Source organism: Heliangelus exortis, chromosome 6 (genome assembly GCF_036169615.1).
Source record: "Heliangelus exortis chromosome 6, bHelExo1.hap1, whole genome shotgun sequence".
NCBI lineage: Eukaryota > Metazoa > Chordata > Aves > Apodiformes > Trochilidae > Heliangelus > Heliangelus exortis.
The window spans coordinates 26,413,646-26,439,547 of record NC_092427.1 but is presented as its reverse complement, the minus strand read 5'-3'; the positions used below and the strand labels follow the sequence as shown (position 1 = coordinate 26,439,547).

The window sequence follows — 25,902 nt, the reverse complement described above, 5'->3', positions numbered from 1 at the left end:
CTGCATCAGACTTCGCTTACGCTCATAAACTTTTGGATCTGATGCAGTCTGTCTGTTCCTTTACTCAACCATGGGATCATAGATGGATGGGGTTTTCTTGCAGATTGACCCCTTCTGATCATCTGGTCACTCTTGTCATTACAATCCTGGTTTTCTTTTCAGATGAGTTGAGCTTTTTGTTCCTTACACAAAAGGTTGATCTACTATTACTGGTTCTTCCAGGTTCTTGAGAAAGCCTTAGAAGCTTCTTTTAGCAATGAATTTTTGTTGCTTTATGGCAATGGATATGGTTGTGTGTTCCTCCAAGGCATTGCTATAGAATGCATGCTTGCATGCTGCTTTTGAATGGATGCTTTCTGCTTGTAGTATATAATGGGTCAGGCAAATAATGCAATACCATTTATTAGATCAATGGATATGTATTAATATTGGCATTTTAAAAATCCATTAGCTGAAACCTGCTGGCATGAAAAAAAAAAAGATCTTTGACAATAAGGTCTGTGGCAGTGGGATATTGCATGTGGACTAATACAAAACAAAAGCAAGTCTGTTGTTATTATATTTTGTTTTTATTCTAACAGTCTTATTTAGTTTATAAAATATTCTGTAAAAATATTCTAAAAATATTCACTTTCATGTATCAAGAAAAATGAAACCTAAAAGTCCTATTTAATTGCCATGTAAATTCTGCCTTCCTTAAAGAAGCATTTGCTTGAATGAGCATTCGAAATATTAAGCCTCAAAACAAGGCAAACTCCAGACATTATTAATTTATAACGTATATGGATTGATAAATGGGTTCAAAAAGAGAGTGTCCTTTGCTTGCCTTAGATAGTACAGTTCTGATAGATTTCTTCCTGGTCGTAATCGGAGCTGTTCAATGTTTGCTCTTTCTCTTGGGCTGGTTCCTCCCCTTTTTTCATCTGCAGCCCTGCCTTATTGAAGTCAAGGAGCATTGTGGGATTTCAACCTAGGTAATTACTAATTGCTTCCTTCTCCTTGTATAATATTCAGCACAGGCTGTTGGCAGTAGGTTTAAATCCTCTTTACCCTCTTCTATGACAGTTTCTATCCACTGACACAGCTGATGCAATGTGAGAGCATGAGGCTGGAATCACTTGGATGATTTTAGGGCTTGGTAGTTCAGGGTTGCTTAACAAAATGGTCAGCCCAATAGGCTGAGATGAATCGTATCAAAGCCTTACAAAATCTAGGCATCCCAGAGGTAAGCTTAGATATGAAGCTATGAAAGACTAAGAATTGAATGTGGAATATCTCTCCACTGGCAGAGAAAAAGAATTACAGGGCCCAGCCTGTCATCTGTGCTGATTATGGCCAGTCCCAGATATTAAAAAGAGAAGGTATTCAAAAAAACCAAAACAATCCATCTGCTTACTTTTGAATCAATCCTTGTTTCAACTGGAGCAGGGAGATTCCCACACTTATCAAGTTGCCCACAAGAAAGCTGGGGTAGGACTTTTTACAGAGGTGTGTAGTGAGAGGACAAAGGGAAATGGTTTAAAACTTGAAGAGGGGAGATTTAGGTTAGACATTAGAAAGAAATTCTTTCCTGTGAGGGTGGTAAGGCACTGGAACAGCTTGCCCAAGAAAGTTGTGGCTTTTCCATCCCTGGAAGTGTTCAAGGCCAGGTTGGATGGGGCTCTGAGCAGCCTGGTCTAGTGAAAGGTGTCCCTGTCCATGCAGGGGTATTGGAACCAAATGATCTTTAAGGTCCCTTCCAACCGAAACCATTCTTTGATTCTATAAATTCTGAGGGTTAATGGGTGTTGCTCTGATTTCATTGGTTCAGTGAGCTACAAAATTCCTAGAAACCAGTTCACCAGCAGCATAAAAATATCAGGCCTGAAACATTCTCTTAAGGGGTCTGCAGGCCCTCTGAAATGTTTATATGTCAAAGGGATTTATGGAACAACCTGCTAATGGGTTAAGTTTTTTTCTTTAGCTGTATGGTGGGTTGTGCCTCAAAGATTCGAGAGCAGCACATATTAAGACATGGTAGCCTCCTCAGGCATTTATTCACTGTATTTTTATACTCTGTAATGAAGTGTATGTTTATAGACTTTGTGTTTTCATCTCATATTTCTGATACAGGCCATTGGTGAAGTCAGTGGTTTGGCAGAATTTGTGGATTCATACCATCAGTCTAGTGTGATGCTTAAGGCATCACATTTCTTTATCCTTCATCTCATGCCTGATTAGATAAGACCATTAGTGTGTATTTCCTCTGGACTCTGCTTAAAATAGTTTCTTAGTTAAAGCTCAGATGAAGAAGTTAAAAGAATAAAGTTTAAATTGTGAAACTCACCAATAAAATTTTGCACACTAAACATCTTCCGACTGAACTTTACTTTTTTTTATTTTAACTTGCATTGATAAAATACTCTCTTCCTTCTAGACAGCTTACTAAGCTGTAAGCCAGGTTTGTATACCATTTGTTCAAGGATGATAAATAGTCAGCATTTAAACTTAAGTATTACCATCCTGCATTTAGTACTTACTGATATAATTCAACTTGCTTACATTTTAATCCCTGTTTCTTGAGTACTTTGTATTTCATTTTGCATTCCACTTCTCTCTTGACATTTGAAAAATACCTTTTCTGACTACTGATACAAACCATTTTCTTTGAGTATCAACCACTTTATTTTCCAAAATAGACAAAGTTTATTTTGTTAATTTCCACAAAACTACCCAGACATTACTGAGTAGGTTAGTGGAAACAGGTACAATATCATAATTTTGTTTTAGCATAATAAATATATGCATTACAGTATAATTTTTGTATGGCCTGGTCTTTGAGAAACTGAATCCTTTAAAGAAATCATACTGTTCTGAAAGGACTGAGTTATAAGGGAACTTGTTTGAGTTATTTAGGCTTTTATGCTTAATTCTCTGGGGGATAATGCTGGAGACTCTCAGTACAATTAAGGAAAGATTAAAAGCTCAGTACAGGCTTATTTCTTGCTGCTTTCTGTCAATACTCTTTAAGCCTGTATCCTCTCTAGAAGCATGAAACATTTTTCAAAGGCCTTTTTTTTTCTTTCTACTGACATTTCGTAGGCATTTTTCTGGTAGACATCTCCTCCACAGATTTATGAATATAGCTTCTCTTTCTGCATTTGTCACTTCTGTTCCTGCTACCATGTAATGCCAGTTTTGTTGATCTCTGGTTAAGAAGTTGTTGAATATTTCTCACTACATTTATATGTAACATTTAGATCCTATTAGATTACCTGCGATCGCTGAATAGTTAGGAAATAATTCTTGCACTGTTTGAAGTTGTTGAGAATTATGCTGTCACATAGTATTTTTTGGTATTTCCCAGTAGATTTGCTGTGCAGAGCTAAGTGGTTGAAATGTATTAAAAGTAGCCAATTAAGCTGGTGCATCTGAGTACACTGATGCAGTAGCAGATTTGATTGCCGAGAAGGTACCCATTTTACATCATGCTTTATCAAAGAAGAACTACACTTCTGTCTGAGCATGTACTAGCTGGGGTATTTACCTGTGCTCTTGCTGTGGCATGGTTGAAAGATTCGAGGTTCCAACAGAAGTTCGTATCAAAATTCTCATCTTTGCAGAGTATCTCTGTCTACATACACCTGCCATATGGAGTTGCCTTATAGAGTGTGTTGCTTCCATCTGATCTCCTATGCAAAATGTACTTGTTGTCATTTTATTCAAAGGGACAGACTTTTCATGTGGATTGTTGTCAGATTTGTGCTCTATGTGAAGGTGTGAGGCACAGGAGATCCTGGATGTGCTTCAAGCTCTAGCAACAGTAGCAATACAGATTTTACCATCATAAGAATTCTCTAAGGCACTGATTTTACACAGGTATCCATACTGTTCGTGCAAGTATCATTACAGAATGGTAGGGGGAATTATCTTTCCTGGTGTCCATTAACTGGACAATGTCTTTAGATAAAAGTTGAATCAACGTGTATTGGATAAAATACAGGAATCAGTTGTGATATCCAGAAGCAGACAGTGAATTATATTTTCTCTCCTTATTTCATGAAATAAGTTTAATAGAAATCCATGCTAGTTTTATGAATTTTATGCTTTTTAATGTGTGAGAAAACAGCACACTCAGAAAAGCCAACCCTTGTTAGGCTGTTCTGTTGCAAGTAGCTTTTGTGGGGAAATGGAGAGGTACTTTGTATCCAGAAGAGAAATGGCAAAACTCATCCTTATGGTAGTATGTATATGTAAAAATAATACCAAATATCTAGTAAGAAATACAGTTATGGCTGTGATTGAGTGTTTATTCTTCCTTGTGCCCAGGTAATGTAAAGGTTTAGCGTGGGTCTTCTGTCCTTGCCTATTACCTTTTTTGCTATTTTTCCTTCTAAGTGTACCTTTACTGGTAAACTTTTTTTGTTTCAGTCTACATCTGCGTATCTTCATTAAATGATAATGCCATTGCCACATGTGCAAATGGTAATTATTAATTTAATATGCTAAAGAGCTTTCTACAGAAGGAAAAAGCAACTTTGACTTTGAAAGCTGTTAAAGAAATAATGAATGCTGTCTTTATATTGGATGTGTTCTTTTTAAAAGAACATTTTTGAGTGGCTTGCATTGTGTGACTAGAATATGCTATAAGAGATGCCCATGTGACTGCCTAAATCAGATTGCTCAGCATGATGAAAATGAGTAGAAACATATATGGAAATTTTAATACTAGAGAAAAGAACATCTCTTAATGTTGTGAGTTTAATTTTTTATCTGTAAGCAGGACATGTTGTGCATTAATTTTTCATGAATGTAATAACTTCTGTGGTGGGACCTTTATCTTGACATTTTTACTTTGCAGTAGTGCTCACCTATTTACAGTAGGCATTAATCACAAACTACTGCATAAGGAAAGGGGGGGGAAGATACTCTAATTTTGGTAGATGCTCTGCATGGTGAGAAAGCAGCAGCATGGATTAACTATTTGGAATCTTAAAACAAGATGGTGGGGTTACATTTGATTGTGTTTAGTCTTGTTAACAGTACATAGAAAGACATGATGATATTCTTAAGCCAAACCTGTACATGTACATTAATTTCACTACAATAATGGTGCAGTGAAATTGCAGTCTAGTTGCTTAGACCAGAATTTGCTGTACATGTAGCAAAAGGCTCCACATACTAAGTGTTCTGTCTCTTGCTGTGACCAGCACCCGCTGTTTCAAAGACATTTGTAGCAGAGCCCTCAGTGAGTTATTTGTATTGTTAAAATGCAGTGTAGCAGTACAGCATGCTGCATAACTAAAAACATGTCATGCTTCCTCCTCATCAGTCTTCAGGGGCAGGGCTGGTTCTGTCCCTTGTTTTGGAATTAAAGTAATGGCTTTATTTCATGAGATATTTATTTCCATTTCTCTCATTCCATTCACTCTCTCCATCTCCCCTCTAGAGAGCTATTGGTCCATATGGGATGCTCTGTAAAGTTTTGACTTTGCTAATTTTAAATATCCGTGCCAAATAGCATGTGAATTGGTGCTGCTTTTGGAGATACGTTCCACAACAAATTCCATCACATGCAATTAACAAGTTTATTCTGATTTCTCCTTTCAAAATTTATTTTCAGAGTTCATTCTTTGGTTCTTGCTTTCATGTCCCTTGGATGGTTTCTGTGTGTCCTCAGTATTTGTATATTCAGCTGTTTGCACACTGTGGTCATGTCTGTGTATTGTCATAATACAAATAAATCACATAAGTGGGCTTAATTTTCCTGAATTGTCATTAGGCTTCTTTGTATGAGGTTTCTAGAACAGAAAATCATGTGACCCTGTCATTCATGTATATCTGGAAGGTACCTGATCTGATGTTTACCACCAGTTTTGCAAGCCAGAATTTGATAATTGTTGATGATAACAGCATTTTGCTGTTGTATTACATAAGTCTGTCACTCTAGTTAAACTTACAGAAACATAGGTACAGAGCTAGAAGGGATGGCAGTGGCAGGTGTGCTGTATTACTATGTTCAGGATTATTGCTTTCTAGACTTTGCTCACTCACTAGTGCTACATAAATTATGTCTCTGGTGATATTTTCCAAATGGATCTTTTCCTCAGCATTTTTAGTTCCCTAGAGACTTAGATATTATAGTTATTTTTTGTCCAATGTTTTTATCTTCTTCTCTACTGTGCATAATATATTATCAAGTTTGTTTATTCTCTGACTTTGTGAATTAAAAAATTAAATCAATCAGAACCTTGCCCTTTAGTACTATTTTAGACAGATCCTTTGTATGTTTTTCTATATTTCATTGTCTTTCATTGTCATTTAGCCAGTTTTTGATTTGTGTGTGACAGGGCTTCTACCCAATATATTTTCAGATTTTTTAAGATGAGCTGTGGGTATTAAATATTTTATTGATATCCAAATTTGTGACAGCTATTGCATTCTTTAAAAAGAAAAAAAATCGGCCCACATGTTAAGCCTCCAACTTGGGGTAAATCAGTTTTCCAGTTTTGTTTCTGTTGCCTGTGAGTGATTGAGGGCTCTCTGATTTAACTGTACCGTTACCGTTTTTTACTCCTTCACTCTTGAAACATAATTTCCAAGTCTTTTTGGTTTTATGTTTATCCTAAGGTACTTTCTTGTGTGATGCTAGATACAGCCTAGTCTGAAGGAAAGTGGTTAGTAGTGGTGTGAATTATTCCATCCATGTGCGTTGGATGGAAACTGGAAAACTACTGCAGTTCTGGTGTTGCAAAAGTTTGCAGAATCAGTTGGGAAAGATCACTCTAAAGTCTTGAGGACAGAAAAGTGTATTAAAGGTATTGACAAGAGTATACAGTTCAAATTCTTTTTCTCTCTTAATCACTTATTTTCATTCCTCTCCTGAGTAATTCCTAGCCAGCCTAGGACAAAACTCACCACAGCATAAACTGGTGCAACCCGCATTCCATTATTCTTTGGCACACTTGCTTACATTTAAATTAAAGCAAATTAAGGTTTTTATTGGCATTGCCTCACAATGATCTCTTACCATGGTTATTGTTTGGCTACATTTGCCTTTCTATCAAAATGTGCCTCATTACATAAATAAAACCCATAACTTTTGAACAATCTGCTTCTCAATGAATAGTGTTGGTTACTCTGTAACACGATGATGTAGCAGAATGAGTAGAGGCATGGCCTGAGCATGCACACACAGCCCCATGTTTGAGGCACTCAGGTGCTAATTACGAGGTGGGAGGCGTGAGCTTGTGTCAAGCCCACCTGTGTTAAGCCCCCGCCCAGTCAGGGTTTGCCTCAGCTGCCCATGAGCAGGACTGGGGGGGCAATAAAAGGGGAGCTTCCCAACACACGCTCAGCTCACTCTGGAGCAGCCAAAGGAGGAGGTCAGCTGAGTCTGGAGCAGAAGCACGGAACGAGGCTAAGCCGGGTCTGAAGGCAGCAAAACCGGAGCACTGACTGTGCCCTTTGGTGAGAACACCTCTTTGACTTTGGAGGGCTGTACCTCAAGAAAGGTTTGCCCGTCTGTACCCATCTACATCTGGTGGAGAATGCGGGCAGAGACCATTGTCTAGCCCCTGATTAGGCAAACCAGGAAGAAGGGAGCCAGTTCGGTGCAACGCAGCACCAACAAAAAAGCTGAAGAGTCGTGATAGAGTTAACCAGAGCTGGAAAGCCCGAGTCAGGTAAGAAGGGGCACTACCTTCTCTCTATTGTTGACTTATTGAAGGAAAAAATGGGACTGTTATTAGGTAATCCTGCTAATGAGAAGCTTCCAGAGAAGCCAATAATGTGGACGCAAGAGCAAGAACTCTCCAGTCCATCCACATCACTCGTGTGGGAACTTTGGCGAGAGGTCGGTGACTTGATATGGGACCACACGATGAATTGTTTATTTCTACATGTTGCAGATGTCTTCTGATGTTTGTGGAATATCCGTTTTTGCCCATGTTGCAAGAAAGGATAAAGAGGAAGGAGTGACCCCAAACTTGCCTTCAACTTCACCTTTTTGCTTCATGTCACATTTTGTTTTCCAGTCAAAAATTATCTGGCAAACTGCTTTGTAGCAGCTCATCAAGGTCAGGAAGATAAAGCAGAACTACAATAGTTATACAGTTTATTTGCAGAAACTGCAACATTCACAGCATGCACAGTTGAGATCAGTGACTAGTAAAAAATATTCCCTATCTCCTTCTGTGCAAGATTTCTGTAAATACTCAAGTGAAAGTATACTAAGATACTTCATTCTGTTTCCCAGATGAAATTGCTCATCAGTAATTTGATTATTAATGTTGTACTTATCCCTCTGACATGGCTGAAACAAATAACCCTTGTTTCTGTGTCGACTCAGCAAACCTGAGGCTTGTTGGCCTCATCGTGATAAGTCACTTATGTTCTCACAGTTGGCTTTGATTTCCAAAATGCAGTAATGTGATTGAAAATTAAGCTGTGTTTGTTTAACATTTTAGTACCAAGTCCATCTCCCCTTTAGGCTCTTGGCTTTTTAATAGTACATGGTTCCCTTTGAATTTTGCAACACATTTATTTGAGGAAAAAATGCCTTCTACAAGCCTTCCTGATGGTGATGCTAGGAACCAGAAGCTTATGAAGCATTTTCTGTACAGAAAAGTGAATAAAATGCACTAAGTATAATGAGCTCTCATAATCAAATCCAGCTTTGTTAAAAACAAAGATATATCTGAATAGAATCCCCCACTGAAAGAAAGGGTGTGCTTAGCATGCCTGGATTCACTTATTCCAAACTTCTTTGCAGGTGCAAAAAGTTGTACTATCTAATGAACAGCTCATGGAATTGGTCTCTGGGTAATAAACCTCTCCCACATTCTCTGTGCATCGTGTTACCTCTTTCCCTAGGGGACCTGTCATTTGCCAGAATAAGTTTTCCTGTTCTTTTCAACCAAGTTGGGTTTTGACCTTCTCTAATGTTTTTCCAAGTGTGATCTAAAATGTGTCTTACAGTGGCCTATATGTATTAGCTTTCTGAAGTGTAACCTTTCTTTTGTGAGACCATGTCTGTCCATTGGGCAGATGCACCATTCTGAACTAAGGAAGCTATTTCATCTGACTGGGTTTGAAAGCATTAAAGCTAAGTTTAGCTCCCTTGGTTATTAAATATACATTTAATGATAGATTCAACATGCCAAAGAGTCTTTAAGGGAAAGGGAGAGATAAAACACTTGTAATGTTACATTGCCATGCCATAAGACAGTTTGTAACCCATCCTTTATTTCATTTTTAAGCTGTAGTCTAATCTGGGAAGTGGATGAGGGAAGTGGAAAAGGACGTTTCACAGCACCATAATGCAAGCTGACATATAGAGCCATTTTGACAAAAGAAAAATTCAACTTATTGTAACACTGCTGTTCTGTTCTAAGGGAAAACAGTACAGTTTTGGTTCTGTAGGTTGTGTAGTCCATGGGACATCATATAATCTCTTCTGGTCTGTTCTCAGAGGATCCTTGCTGCTTATGAAGCCCATTTTGTGACTTGTGCAGTTTGCAGCTAGTAGATTTCCCTGATTCTTAGGGATCTGTGTATTTTTAATCCCATCTCAACTTTTACTTTGAAAGGAAGGTCCCTGTTTTTCTTGCAGGGTTTTTCTGGTTTTTCCCTGCTGTGTTTTCTGCAGAGAGAGCCTTGAAATGTAAACTGGATGCCTAGGGTTAAAATGTTCCTACTGATTTATTTTCCCTAAACATTATTGATTATTTGGTCTTCTATTCACTAAAGCCAGGTCTATAGTAACGTTTTGCTGTCAGGATTGAAGGGAAAATGTCACAGTGTCAGCTTGGGAAAACTGGGAGTTTTTATGTGCTGTAGTTAGCCTAATGAAGGACTGGCATAAGGAATAATTGTAAAAGTGCTTTTGCTAGCATAAACTGTATTTATTATTCCCAGGACAATTTTCTGACCAAGGTTAAAATGTAGGGCAAGCTCTGAGTTGGCCTTTTGAAACTCACAGTATATTTCCTTAATTTTTCCATGTCATGGCAGTGCTCTGTGTGATGAATGGGCTGTCACTGCTAAGACAACCAGTAAATCCCTGTGTTCTTCCTTGTGGAAAGCCTAAGATGTCCCAGCTCTGCTGTGTAGCTATTGTGATTTCTAACTGGAAAAAAGACAGGTGGTATAAACCTGCCCCATGAAGTCTTTTCGCAGTTTTGTTCAAGGCATTTAATTTTACCCTCTTGTTTTCTCCATATGCAAATTCAGAAGATTGTGTTTGTTTGCTTTCTGAAAGCTTTTTGTTGATTGTTGAATGGTTGCACAAGCTATAAACATCCAGATGCATCATATGCAACGCTTAAACTCATGGACTCTCATTTTCTGTGAAGAGTTGTCACTCACTAATGCTTTCTTGGGGCCTCAGCACAAGCAGGTAGGTGCCCTTTCTGTGATGGGGCACTGACTGGGACTTTAAACCTGTGGTTTGTGGGGTTTTTTGGTGTGTGAGTGTGAGTGTGTGTGTGTGTAGTTTTGCTAGGTTTTAGATGTCTCCTGAAAAAATATTCTTAATCATTTAACCTCCAAAATTCTTCCTGCCTGTCTCAGTCTAATGTTTGACGTTTTAAACAAATCAGTTACTTGCATAAATAAGCACCCTGTTATCTTTTCTGCGGTTTTAAGAACACACTTTTTTTACCTGCTTGTATTTGTTTGCTTGAAATTAAGAATAAATTAGACATACATTTAGAAATCTGCTTTTTAAATTTTTTTGTTTTGGGTTTTTTTTTTTTGTTTGTTTTGGGGTGTTTTTGTTTTTTACTGAGCAACACCTTCTTTACAAAATATTGTTGTATTAATTCCTTTTTCCCCAATTAGCTATTTTCCCTTTTAGTAAGTGTTTAATATGTTTTTTCAGTAGAGAAGTCAGTTTAATTAAAACTTACTTGCATGTATTCAATTATAGATAATAATATGTTTGGCTTTGCACTCTCAATTGCCTTAAATATTTTCCTTTAGAAATATATATAAACTATTTGCATGGTTTAAGTATTAGTGTAATTTGCTTAGCTTGTGTGTATAACACCTAAGCAAACTACTGGGGTTTAGGAAGGACAGATGATACTTTGTAGGGGCCAACAGAGATACAATTCTATTCTTTCTTCACCCTGCTGAATAAATACAGAACCAACTTTGAGCGAACTGCAAATTCTGTCATCAAACCAAATTTTTTTTTTAGTAAATAACTGGGAGTTAAGTAAATGGGCCAGCAGTAATTGTATTCCTATTTTTGCTTGGCATAAGTCAATGCAGATTTGGTGTAGATTCATAGCTGATAAGATACATATTAACACATCCCAGTTGGTGTATGTCCGAATTCTATGTAATTTCTAGCTACTGTAGATGAGATGAGGGAGGCTTAAATTTTATTGCAATCATGTATTAAAAGCAGTTTGTTTGGTCTACTAAAACTCTGTGTTAAGTCCTTGAGGGGGACATAGTATATGTTATTCTGCTTCCTCATGTTTCGAAGAGATGAGCCCAAACTGGCAGAGAACTGCCACAGTAGGGTAGATGGAGTGTCTATTTTACATGATAAGACTAAAAGAGCATGGTTAGTCTGTTGATGTTGAAAGCAGATAGGGAAAATATTTGCTGAATACATGAGACCACCATTAAGGTGAAACAAATTGCTAAGTGTTGCTCAGGAGCAGGTGAGACTGACACAGCCTGAGTGCACTTCGTAAGTTTCTTGCAAACCACCAGAGCACTGAGGTTCCAAAACAAAATTCTAATGAGAGTCGGGGAGGGGAAAAAAAACTAAGTCGACTTGAAATATTTTTTTAGAGTGATTTTCTTTATCTACCTGCCATAAGCAGCTCTGCTAATTTTCAGTATTTTTGCTAACAAACCTTCCTAGTATAGCAAAGACCTACATGAAACCATCAGGTCCAAATTTTGTTTCAGTTCTTAGCAAAAAATTGTCCTTAAAACTGATACTGCCTTAAGGATTGACAGGACTTTTCACTTCTCTTTGCCACATCCACATTACTCCCACATCACACTGCTTTTTTGTTGGTGAAAGCTTGGCAGGAAGGTCAGTGCTGTCCTGTCCCCTCTCTGATGCAGTGAATCTTGAGGATCCTGAGGAGGATTCTCAGTACCCTACCTATATTACTCTTGAAATAGAGCCCTTTAGTTCTTTCCTGTCATTCAGAGAGACTTCTACTCAAATTCGTAAGATGCTTACTCAGCATTTGCAAGGAGCTGCCTGGGAGGTCATGAGGTTGAAAGTATTGGAGGCACTTGGAAACTATTTTTTCAAGTGTCTTTCCTTAGGAGATTCTCATTCTGGCTTCTGGATGCCCTTCTGCAGTCACCCCTTTCATTCTTTATCAACAACATTCAAAAAGAAGAGGGAAGCTGGGGAAGTTGGAACAAGTCACACCCTGATCTAAAACTGACTTTGTAATAACTGTGCTAATGGACATGCTTAGGTCTTCTTTACCTCTGTACTCAAGGTTTCTGTGCTCCTGTGACAGCTATAAAAATAAGTATGTGTAAAATCCTGAAAACACATTGAAATCATTGTTACCACATTTTGGCACAATAGACTTCAGCATTAGAGCAAAATTAGCCCCCCTTGGTTTTAGGGGGGCTTTGTTATGAAGTAATGAGTTAGTTCTGTTTTTCTCTCCCTCCCTTCTTTCTCTCTCTCTCTCCCTGAAGTTTTTCTGCTCTTTAAATATTGCTAATGTTACATGGCACTTAATTCTTGTGTAATACTCAGATATGGTGTTTCTTTCTTAAAGACAGAGGAATACTTATCTTTTGTGATTAGCAGCTAGGAACAGCAATGATGTGAGTCATTTTGACAGTGAGCAAACTTGTCAGAATGTTCACATTTTTGTGACTAGATGGTCTAAGGCATCCATTTTTTCCTAAATATTTTTTGAAGTCCTAATGAAAATTTAAACAGCTATGTTTCATGATGTCTTGAATTGAAAAGATCATGAATTAACAATAGCATTTTACTGTTAAAATACTACTTGTTTACTGGAAAATCAAAATAGTAACAGCAAGGATCAGTCAGCTTCTTTGTAGTACTTTAAATAGCTGAATTAGACAATCGCATAGTGTAAAATATGTCAGTTCTGAGGAGAAAAGAGAGAATTTGTAATGACTGCATACACTGTAAGGCACTGGAATAAATTTTAACCAAATGAATTTATATGTTAAATACCTTTGACATATAAGGTATTTAGGTTGCTTTTTTTTAATAAGCCAGGTTTCCATTAATTAATTTCACATCATCTGCTTCTTTGGGTTAAACTAGAATTTACCTGTATGCATGTAATATTTGTGTTAGAGAATACAAACATGTTTTTGACTGAAATGTTGGTGTATTGCAGCCATCTCTTGCCTAGGGCCATCTGCATAGGACAGTATTCCTTTAACAGAATAGATTACAAAATTGCTATAGCAGATTTTCTGGAACCATTCTGTATCTCTGACTACTATTCTTGCCAAAGATAGTGAAAAAAGAGGATCAGTGGATAAATCATGGTGTTTGTGTGAGGCTACCTGCTTTGCAAGGGTTTCAGAAAGAAAATAAAAATTATTCTATGTTCACTGGCTCTTTAATTCGGATTGCCAATGATAATGCAGAGTCTCCTGCTAAAGAGAGGTAGGATGCAGAAGCAGAAACATTAGTGCTAATCTGCTGCAGAAGGACTAGATAAATCAGCACAGCTCTCATACATCACTAAGAAAGAAGCTGATTGCAACTTGACCATGTGCCTAAGTGGTCACATCAGCAACAAGAACAGAGCATGGATAAAAAACCTAAAATGTACCCTTAGGGCTACTTGCTGTGCAGGACCTATAATAACACATCAATGTAAGTTTGAGATTTCTTTTATTTTTTGTTTCCTTCTGTTGTAATTATTGTTGTTTACAAGATTATATTTTTTATTTTGCATACATTTAGATGAAATATAATACTAAGGGGATAGTAGTTTGATACGGTATTATGTGAATAATAATGGATTTTATTACTGTGTGTCTCAACAGTAGTAGTTCTTTCTTTGAAGAGGCTTTAATATTTAATCCTAGCATTCGTATCTTAGAAACTGAGTAGGGTTTTAGGTGAGCTGATAGTGAGATCTCTTCTCCATTTCTGTCATCTTATGTTTCAAAATGATTTGAAAAACAGACTGCTAGAAATATATGTATATATGTATTATTTCTACCATGAAAATTTTACATTTTTTTATTCTTTCTGTTAAGAAAAATGTGCATAAAGAGTGATTTCTGTGGACTTTTCTATTCCTAAATTGAGTGTAGATGGTAGTTTCCCTACCATTTTAAAAATTTGTGCAGTTGCTTAATGTCACTGAGGGATCTGCAGAAAGGGAAGGCAGGAATAAAATGGAAACTGAATAAGCATTGATTACCAGCTGAAAATTAAATTTTAAAAAATTCTTGCAGTAAATCTGACTTCAGTTAATTTTTTACTGAATTAGATTATCATTTAAATTTAGGCTCCCATATAGCAAACAAATGTGTGAAACTCCCCTGGATAGCTCACGTTTGCTGCTGTGTCAGACAGTAAAGATGTTACTCAGGAATAGCCTAATTGTAGAATTCAGAGCAGCATGTTTAAATAATGCATAAGAAAATAAAAAGGAAGGATGGAATGTTACTGTTCATATGTTAAGATGATGCTTTGTTCAAAGAGAAAATATGTATAGTAAAAGTTACTGATACAGAATCTGTCTCTCTCTCAAGATTTTACGGAAAGAGGGAGGGAAACCCAGGACTGGTCTTGCTGTGCTGTCTGAAAGTGAGGGAAATTTGGAAGCATTTCAAAAAACCCCAAACAATATTGCCTTATTTATTTACTTATTTTTAGGGAAAGATAGGGGCTTCAATCAAATGTATTTAAGAAATATGAAAAAGGAGTGAAGGTTGTTTCAGTGACAGGAACTTGATAAACTAAATGCACAAATACAGAAGAAATCAATTTATTTTATGGTGTTGTAGCCAAGTCCAAATATTATAGCATTAGGTTTGGAAACATATGTAGCAGGCACGTGTTTAGCTTACAAATGCTTTATTTTTGTGGCAGTTAAAAAATATAGGGATTGTTGTGGCCATCAGCTTCACAGAGCTAAGATACTCAGAATGTGGGCCAGTTCCAGATTTTGGTACATAGAAATTTTGCTTAGGTCCCAGACAAAACAGAAGGTTTCTCTCTTATTAGTTGCAACATGTAACTGTAGTTGTGACTCCTGATAATGTAAGCATTTGTAAACTACACAAATGATAGATGGGAACTAAGAAAGGGGAAGGTAATGATTTATGGCAAAAAAAGGCACATTCTTCCCAGCAGAATAAATAAGCATCTTGGCCAACTGGCAGATGAAACAAATGGAGAGTTTATTTTTGTATAAAATGTGCACGTGCATAATTACACAGTATTGCAGTTGTACCTTTCAGCCCTTGAAGGTGAGGTCCATTGGGAACCTATAGCTTTAACAGTCTGACTTAGAAAATAATAAACACAAAAAGAGAGGAAAGCTGTATGGCAATGGGAAGCAAAGAAAAGTGGTTATTTTTTTAACCTTTTTACTTCTGTAGTGTAGTATTAACTTGTAAACTCCACAGTCAAGATTACCTATGGTTTTGTTCTGTGATACAGTTACATAATCAGTCCGGTTCCTTTTAATGGAGTTGGGCTTCTCTTGGGAAAAGAAAGGCATCCTTTTTTCCTGTGATCTGTGTTCATTGGAACAGAGATTATTCTGGCTTATATAAATACTGAAACATGTAAATAGTTTTCTTGTAACAGGACACAACCTGTAAAGATTCCTACTGAAGTGATTGTGAACACTTAGAAATGCTATGTCTTTTAAGATAATCTACAATTACATTCATATTGTGATCTTATAATGTTCATAATGCAGTCACACTTATATTAGATGCTAAGTGAATTGCATTGCATGTGGCAAAGCTGGACTTAGTTTACTGCTTCTTTTAAAGTTTCCTTTTTAGTTGAAGAGATGAAAGTCTATTGAGTGTTTCTGTAGCCTGAATTTGGTCTTGGATGCAGTTTTGATGCAGTGTCAAAATAAGGCACATCCTTTAGCGTGAAAATCTGACTTTATCTGTTTATTATGCTGAGCATTTTACTGTTACCTGAAAGCTTTTTCACTAGACTCCAACCTGGTCTTCATTTCCACCTTCAGCTTAAGTCAATAAATTTATGCTAATTATATTTTCTTGTACTTTAGACAAAAGTGTGCTAATGGATGCTAATCCCTGCACTTTCAGATCTGCAGGGGGCTTACTGTTTCCAATTTCGGTAGATTGAATTCACTTATACCTATGATGTTCAGGCTAACAACACACAAAATATTCTTACTCCCATTGAGTTTAGTGGAAAAGTTCTTATTAACCAAGGTTACCAAGGCAGGGCCTGAAACCCTAAAGCAGTATGAACCCAATGGTATGATCTGACACAAACAAAATGTGTCCTGGGGATAATACCTGAGTATAATCATAGAAGTTGCAACTGTTCTGATTAAATTGCATTTCCTTGAGCTGTCTATCTACAAAACAGTACAACTTCCAGTTCAAGCTGAAAGTCTGGCTTCTGCTGCCTCTTTATTGGTTGCAAGAGAAAACTGTATGATCCCAAGGAGAGGCCCTTCAAGTTCTGTTATACCAAAGGAGAAAGTACTCCTGTATTGCTAAAATGAATACATGGTGTTCCCATCTTGAAGCTTACCAGTTCTGCTGGCCAGGACAAGGAGTGACATGGTATTCCTTCCTGCTCTTCCTTGTCCTTTTGGGGCTCTAGTCACTTATGATAAAAGGAGACACTGTTTCACAGCTGTCCCAAGAGACCTAAGATTTGTAGATCTTTGAAGTATCCGAGAAAAGCTCCCACCTTGCTTTCTCTACAGAGGCCTAAGAGCTCATTGATTTCTTCCACAAGTTCAATAATTACTAATCCATCCACTGAATTGTCTGGAATTCTCTGTAGCACAAACAGCTTCTGGCATAAAATGTTAACTCACAAGCTGCAGAATATAAAGTAGACACAGATGAACTCATGTGCTTTCACATCATCAGTTTCTACCTGAAGTACACTTAGAAAATCGTGATAAATTACTTTGCTCTTGGAGAGCATTGCCCATGCTGCGAAGCCAATGCAAGTCATAGCTGTCTCAACAAAGTGAACTTTCATCCAAGTATCATTTGCTTCTAGAGAAACAGTGAATCTCTGGAACAGGCAAGAGAATTTTATATGTAAGTTGTCTATAAAAGCAATAGTACTAGTTACAGCTTACAAGAAAAACAAACTATGGTATACCTTGATTGAGTCCTCTAACCAAATACTGGAACCTGTGTTGTAAAACATTTAACAATTATAAGCTATTTTGATAGAAGATCATACCTGAAAAGAAATTTCCTTGGTATCTCTCTTTTTTATCTCTCAGATAGTCTTCCCAGCCTTGCTAAATGCTGTCTCTGAAGTGGATTTCTTCCAGAACATAGTGAACCTCATGGTATCAGACTCTGCTGGGTGGGGTACACACAATGATCTCAAACAAATAGATCCTTTGAAAAATGGCTTGTCTGATCTTTGTCTTATTTAAGTGAGACTTATAGTGAAAATATATTAAAAAAGGGGATCATGCAGACTGATGTCTGCCATTGGGTGAAAATCATAGATTCATCATTAGGATGACAATGTCTTGTGAAGTTTTGTGAAGCTCTTAACAGCTTTTGTTACCTCTCTGTTATTATCCTGGAAAGCAAATAGTTACATATTAGATAACCATATGGATGATGTTTTAGTGTATTTTAAGAAGATTGCTCAGATGGCTCTGAGCCCGTAATGGCAGTGCCAGGATTTTTATGTACTGGAAATCTAAACAAATAACTAAAAGATGGAGGGAGCAATCACTGAAAGGAAGAGTGAGCAATAAAATGGGGAATTCACCTTTAGCACTGGTGACAGAAGTCAAGGCCATGGTTAGGAGTATTATGTGACTTCTTGTACTATGCTTGGGCCATGTCCCAGTTAGGTTCCCAGTTAGAGCTGGGGGAGCAGTATGAGTGGTTGTTCCTTCTTTCCAGTCAAAGCACTAGGCTGCCAGTGCTCCTTTTTAAACTCAGCATTCCTGCCTCTGTTTTGTATTTCCTCAGTGACTCCAACTGAACTTCCCAGCGGAAGGGGTGAAGACTCAGCTGAAGTTCACCACAAAACCCCATTTCTCGATTTACCAGCTTACCATAACAACTCACTGTGGTAACAAGGCCATTGAATAACCTGGCATTATTTTCTATGGACAGATGATGAGTGGTGAGAGGAAGGAAGGAGGCAGAAAGAGAGGTGTGAGGAATAGTGCAAGGAAAATTCTTGATGAACTGAGTAATTCCCTCAGGAGGTTTCTGTCATCATTTTCGTTCAGTGCTTGAACAGTGCTTGTACAATACATACCTGTATTTTCAGGCTGCTTGAGTGAGAAAGAACCCTGTAATCTATTTCTACTCATTGCTCTGTAGATGTATAACCTCACTGGAGGAAAGGGACTTTGAAGAACTGACACTAGCATTTTAGTCAGGATTTATCATGATCTGTAAAGCACATAATTCTCTTAAGAAGAAAGCTTCAGGTTTTTTAAACCCTGGTAATTTTTTATCCAGTGAAGAGATTTGAGAAATACCCAGGCGGTGAGCCTTCTCTCAGACAAGAGACAGAGAGGGCTGTTTTGTATCAGGAGCTGCATTTCCTACTTTGCTTCCTCTGCCAGAAATTCTCTTGCCAGAAACTCGGTCATTTCAGCTTTTATCTCTTGTTGAAGAGAAGGAAGTTAACCGTCCCAGTAACATCACCATCACTGCAACAAAAAAATCTGCAGACAGTGAAAGGCTATGGAAAGCTGATAATTGTACACCAATGCATAATTTCCCCAGGCCACAATAAGCAGTGATAAAATTGGCAGCTCCATTATACAGAGGGGATATAATGTATCCCCTCTGTATATAATGTATATACAGAGGGGATAATCCCCTCTTTTATATAATGTAAATTATACATTTAATTTTAACTTTAAAATTAAATGTATCTGTGGAAAACACGGTGGCATATGTTTGGTTTATTCCGTTACAACTTTTACTCTATGGCTACATAAACAATTAACTGTTACAGAGAGTGCCTTGTTCTGATACTGGATCTGTGTCTTTGAAGAAATACACAAGCACAGGTTAGATTTTTCAGGAGCTTAAAAAAATTAAATGTAATAATGAAATTTTCAGTGTTTGGCTACAAGAATCAAAACTTTGCCCTCCTTAATCTATCTTTATATATAGATAGGCTCTAGTGGGAAAGCCCTTGCATGCATGTGACAGAGTTTGACCAAGTGTGGTTGAATAACCAAGCAAGCAAATGGAAGCTTAAATACACATGAGACAGGCTATTTTTTATACCATGTGATAACAGTGTTTCTGATTGCCAAGTTCTTTATGGGTAGGCTACATGGTAGTAGAGAGTGTTTAAATGTCAGCATGGAACTCAGCTCACTGAGAGTTAGTACACAGTGCTCAGCAGTCAGAGAGACTTCTCTCAGTTTCATTTGTTGCTAATCATGTGAAGTATTACTACTGTGGTGCGTGGCAACGTTCCAGATTGCATTTCAGTCAAATGGATTATGCTTCAGAGTAATGTTTTTCTGAGGAAGAGAATATCCAGGGTCCAGATTTGAAGGGTGTTTTGCAGTTTTGGTCAGCTCGCCTGAGAAGAGCATGTCGATACTTCATGCAAGTATAACTACTGAAAGTCTGTAATGTATTTGCTGCTTATGCCAAGAACCAGTCAGTGAAACCTTGCAATGGAAGGTTTTTTGGGTGAGGACTTAAAAATTGTAACTGAGGAGAGCCTGTGCCATGGATTAAAATAACATATGATATGTCACCTTTTTTATTTTTTCAGCCAAATTAAGATCAGTAATGAGGTAATAATGACAATGGTGACAAAAATTGTTATCTTTGTTGTACCTGCATTGTAGCCAATTTTGAAAGTACCTAGCACCTATCCAAAAGATTCTGTGACATTTGTACAACACTAGTGATAGCAGTGGTACTGTTGTGAGGTGTTGCAACATGGAAGTTGAGCAAGGGTTAAGCACAGACTTAGTGAGGAAGCTGAGGCACCTGAAGACCAACAGAGAGCTGTTAATGCAATATAGCTTCCACTTCAAATATACAGAGACCAAGTGATCAAAACTACCAGCCCACATTGCATTCTTTGTTATCTGAGAATATTTGTTCCCATTGAATGTAGTCTTGATGGAACAGATGCTGCTTTCTACCCCAATATGCTCTCCCTAATTCACTGTAATGTTACATGTATATATGAAGTCCTACAAATATTATACGCACGCAAATCCTGAACAGAAAGGATTTTATAAAAAAGCTGGATATTAATGCTCCAAAGGAGACCAGAGTATCTTGTGGGATTACTGAGTAGGTGGGAGGAGTTGATTGCCTCAGGCATAGTCTGGGACCATTAATACCAGCTAGTCATTAATCCCCTTGTAATGCCCTATGATGATGCCACAGTCCCTGATAAAACACAAAAGGCTGACTGACCTGTGGATTTTCATAGGTTATCTTGTTCTTATAGTGAATGATTGTATTTCTAAATGTTGTCACTGTATTGTTTGAGAGATAGAAGCTTCATAGCTTTGCACGGCGCTAATGCTTTGCTTGTTATTCACAGGAAGCCTGCAATGGTATGGGTGATATTCCAGTCTGTCCTAGCCTTTAAATAAAACTTGAAAACATTGATGTATTTTGACATGTTTTGGTATGATATATTTCCGGTGTACTGAGTCCTGAGAAAGCAATACTGGTATCAACACTCTCTAAAGACAATTATCATACATATTTTCATATCTAGAAAAAATTAAAATTGTACATGTGCCTCCTCTACTCTGTGGTTGCCATATAAGGAAAAGTATGGTCTATGTTGTATTTATTTTAGTTTTTTGTTTGAAAGCTTTGTGAGAAGAAGTCCTCAAATTTTATTTCATTACCCAAGGAAATAGTAATAAAGGAGACATAAGTTATAAACCATATGGAAGCAACTCCATCACATGCCCTTTACATGTGTGCTTGTGTACAGCAGTACACAATAAAAGCATTGCTAAGCAGATCTTAAAGTGCAGGAGGAAAAAGTTCAAGAGCAGGAGACAGCCCCCAGCTTAGCAGGTCATGTGAACACACATGACTTTAAGCAGCACGGAGTTTAGGTAGCAAACAGCAGCTGTGAGAATTTCCAGAATGCTAAACTTGCGTGTCTGTTTAAATTCTCCTAGAATATTTTTGCTCAAGAAGAAAGTTATTAATCTGACCTTTTCAAAGAATCCTTCTTTGTCAGGGATTCTGAAGTGTTTTACAGATGCAGAGGTTTAGTACAGACATGCACACTTCAGAGGGAAGATTAGCAGTCTGACTGCACCATGGTTGCACAGAAGTTCGGCAGTGCAGAAATATGACTACAGATGGGCTTCACTACTTCAGTGCCTGAAAGACCATACAGCAATACTGTGTAGCAGCTCAGGTCAGGAAGTGTGGGATACTTTACTCAGCTGAAAACATAGGTGAGTTAACAATGTTAGACTGGATGAGATCAATGGTAAATGCTTTAAAAAGAGATGAAGCAGGAGCTGAGTTCTCTGTAATTAGCTCTTGTGGTGAAGACATAGATTGTATTGCTGAAATGGGAAATTCCATCACCACATTGATTCCAAGAAAGAGGGTATGAGGTCGTTTGAGGGTTGATTTAGGATAAATAACCACTTCCTGCAATGCCTTCTGTGCTCATTATTTGCCCAGCTGGGCCTTGCTTAGTTTATGAATTCAAAGATCACAGCGGAGTGTTGTGGCATGTTAGAGCAAAAGATGAGGCTTGGGATAGACTCTTTTTGTATTTTTGAAATTTTTCTAAATTTTGAAATTTATAGAATATATTTGTAGAAGAAGTTGTATTTATAAGAACTTTAACAACAGCGGTATGGAAGAAGGTTGTTGGTGTATGGATTTCCTCTCCCGCCCCCTCTGCCCCCCCCTTCTTGATATGTGAAATCTTGTTGACCCTTGTGCCCATCTCATATACAGAGGAAGAAGAGCCTAAAGCCAATATTCTTTCATTTTAGAAAGACTAGTTGGAATTCTTTTCTATTTGGTTATATTAGGTAGCTAACATTTCAGCACCTTTCCTTGAAAATCAGCATTTTCAGAACAGGTACTTTCTAAACGCTTTATGTAATTCCTTTTCCTTCCTCTGACTTTACTGTAATAGTCTGGTTTACTGCTGTGCAGGAGGAAGAGGCACAAGGGAAGGAGGTGGCCACTCTGTTTGCCCTGCTTACTGCCCATTCTCCCCCTTTCCACAAATTCTGTGCCGTTTACAGAGCTGTCAGAGGGGAAGAAGAGAGGAGAACAAAGTGAGAATGGGAGGAAACCTTTGCCTTCTGGGCACACTGTAAGGCAAACATACATCCATTCACCCATCTGAGAATTGCTGTAATGTAAATTAGACCATTGTAGTGTAATGAGGATTTACTCTCTGACTGAGAGATAATAGGTCTTAATTTCATTTCGTTGTACCGCAAGCATTTTAAGAAAAACCTGAAGAAATTAAACAATTAATTAACTCAGTGAACTAGTCCCTTAGAAATTATATTTTACCAGGTGAATCAGAGGAGCTGACTGAGGTGATCCTGATCTTCCAGGAGAGTATGGGTGAGCTGTTGATCCATGCAGTCTTGTAGAAGCACACACAGGATTGTGCTAGCTGGCAGTGTGTGCACAGTACTGAAAAAGGGGTTTGTGTCTGTATCCCGGAAACTTGAAAGTAGTTTCTCCTGTCACAGTTCTTTTCTTAGCAGATCTCCTATCTGTTAATTTTGCTCATTTGTGGAGTCTAGAGTATTCCAGACAAGTTTAAACGGTTGTTCTGTAGACAGGAGTATCTGAAGCTCAAGGGATATTGTATGGACCTCCATGCAGACCTAACTCTGCGAAGTTTAATGTGTGTTGGACAAAGATGGAAGGCTGCAGTAGCAGCACATACAGGGATAAATGGAAGCCACTGGGCTAAACCATCCAAAGATAGTAGTGACTTCTTCTCCTTGTCTAAAATGTTCCAGAGAGGGACCAGCAATCTTTATGTGCTGTTTCCAAAGAGACATGTCACTGCAATTTGATGCTGAGTTGCTACTATTTGAATTTATCAAGCTAGAGTTTCCTTTTTATTTGACAGGACTTTTTTCCAAATATTTTTAAACTTCCTTCCTGATGTTTGTCTTTTTTCCAGATTCCAAAATTAGATCAAGTCACATTTCCTCCTGGAACTTCTGCTGCAAGGAGGCATTGAGCTTTTGCAGCCCCTAGTCTGAAGGTGCCTGCTCCAGTGGATGACCTGCGCTGTCATGCACGCTATCCAAAACAAATGGACAATGGCAAACTTTAAAAGTTAATGCATGTCCTGATTACTGTCCCATCCCCCTCAGCTTGTGCTTTCTGACTCTTGCTTGATGTTGCTGAGTCTGATTTGTTGAAGGTACTATTTAATCCATGACTTGCCTGCTGCACTCTTGCTTGACCTGTTAACTGTTAAAGCAAAAAAGTTATTTTAAGAATGGGCTTGTCAAAGAGGGCATATCTCCTCCCTTCGAAGAGCTCTAAGGATGAAAATTTCATTAAAATGTGACTGCAGCATTAAAATGGGTGCCCTGTGTCTTTTTGTAAATTTTTGACTAGCAAACTTGTAGACTGTCTAGTTTTTAATTGGCAAATTATTCAGTGAATGCTTCAGAGGGAATTGCAGGGGAGGGAGAGGAGTTAGTTGATTTTTAGATAAATTCAGTACTACTTTTTATTCACAGAGGCAGTCTGAAGATGACTGAATCCCCAAATGTGTCTGCATATTCAGTTTAAGTTTTCTCTCTGGAAGTGATGAAGATCTAAAATGCTCTAAAATATGGGATAAAACCCCAGGTCCTGAGTAGGGCAGCCCCACATCAAAACCAAGAGAGAGGTTTTGTGGTCATCTTACTGGTGGCTGCATGTATGACCCATGCAGCTGCTGCAGGATTCCTTTTGCCTGCTGCCTTCTTCATGAAATGCAGTGAATGGCTGCTGATAAAATCTGCTCTTAAGAAGGGCTTGGAGACTAAAAGCCTGTCCATTTTGATACCGTGATAGGTCAGAAGACCAGATCTTAACATATGTTGTACAGAATCCTCTAGGACAGTATGGAAAGGGAAAATAATGGGTAGACTTTTTGTAGTTACCTAAATACAGTACTGGAGCTCAACACTGTGTCACCCGGCTGGAAAGCATCGGGAAATGGGTATGAGGACAAGAAAAGAAGGTTAGCTTAAATCTGTTTAATTTTAATTTTATAAGTCTCGACAGCACTTTTTACAGGGAAAGAACTACCATTTTATGTCTCTTTGCTATCTTGAAGTAACTCAGTGTAACACATCATGAGAACAAGGTGAGACACAAAGGGCTCCAGAAAGTCTCTTTGAGTAGATCTCTTACTGCTTCAGCATGGGGCTTCTGCAAAGGCATTTGATTAATCTTCTTTTCTTGATAGTTGGCTGCTGACTTCTTAGTAGAAACAGAAAAGCAGAAAATACATTAAAAGGACTACTGTTGTTTCCAAAGTACTCTCTTTCAGACCTGAAAGCTTGGTAGAAGTGAGATATGCACGCAACCTCTAGTACCCAGAGTATCCCTGTCCTGTGAACAGGAGAAGGAGTAGTGGTTCCAGCTGCAGTCAAGAGATTTTATTTTTTTTTTTTCCTATGCTTCATGATTTAAAAGACGGACAATTGGAAATGGTTGACTAGTCTGTGTATTCATCTTTGTACAGTTGGCGACAATGAGACATTGCATTCAAATTCAGTGAGGATGGGAGTAAAATTTTTTTTAGCTATTCTTTCAATGGAAAAAGAGCCATTATTTTTAATGAGAAGAAAGATTGTACAAAAAGAATTTGAATCACCTTCACATTACATTTTCCTTTTCTGGCTGATTTTAATTAAATTGCCTCAGTTGTGATACTCTGAATAGCAGTATGGAGTGAAATATATGTAGTATGTAGCTGTGTATGAATCTTTTCCATTTCCCTTGAAGGACTCCTAAAGTGTTATATTTAAAACATAAAACCAAATTATTGTAACACTGGAAAGCAAAACCAAGTGCTCTGCTGCTTTTATAGAGCTTTTTGGTGTTCGTTGATTACCTAGGTAAATCTCTGATAGGTCATGTGCAGAAAAACGTGGCTATTTTCTCATGCTACAAAGAGGAAAATACTGTCTCAAGATTTGCCCTACCCCTTTGTAGCTGTTCTTTCTGGGCTCTGCAATAATTTCTTAAAGATTGAAATCTGTTCTCTGATCTCTTTTCACAGTGGGTTCCCCCCCCCCCATTCTTATCAGACCTGCCCAAGGTGACACGTTGGGCACAGGAGTAAGAGCCAAGGGCTGATGGGGCACAGGTCATTGCTGTGCTGAGTGCTTTGTATTGTGGAACCATGGCCAACAACCACGGGCTGCATGGGAACCTGAGAGGGGGTTGGGTGTAATCTGCATCTGCATTTGAGCTTGTCCTTTAGAAAGGTAATTCCAAGAAGAGGTATTTATAGATGGAGTAACTTCATGTGTTGCCACTCAATATCATCAGTTTCTGCTACGAATTAAATTGGGAATACAGGTGAGTAGATGCTAATGAAGAACAGACTGCAAGAGAGAGGAGGAGGGGGCAAGAGGGTGATGTTGAATAGCCTCTTCCATTATTGACTTAAACTTTGAATTAAGGTTTAGCATTTGAGATTTCTGCTAAAGTACGCCTCACTGTGTTAGGGGGAAA

The 25,902-nt window shown here is 37.9% G+C and overlaps 1 protein-coding gene and 1 long non-coding RNA gene across 11 annotated transcripts in view; both read left to right on the top strand.

Moving 5' to 3' along the window:
- The window catches only part of RAPGEF4 (Rap guanine nucleotide exchange factor 4), a 178,018-nt gene that overhangs the window by 54,443 nt on the left and 97,673 nt on the right, over positions 1-25,902 (top strand). For 2 of the 10 annotated variants that reach the window (XM_071747347.1, XM_071747345.1), the window contains exon 1: positions 13,557-13,843. The exons of the other annotated variants lie outside the window; for them this stretch is intronic. The gene's annotated coding sequence lies outside the window, so the exon portion shown is untranslated. Of the gene's footprint in view, positions 1-13,556; positions 13,844-25,902 lie in introns of those variants that run through there. 10 annotated transcript variants of the gene reach the window in all.
- On the top strand, positions 20,983-23,748 carry LOC139797683 (uncharacterized). The gene is made up of 2 exons (XR_011726552.1): positions 20,983-21,620; positions 23,339-23,748. It is a non-coding gene; the product is annotated as an uncharacterized lncRNA (long non-coding RNA).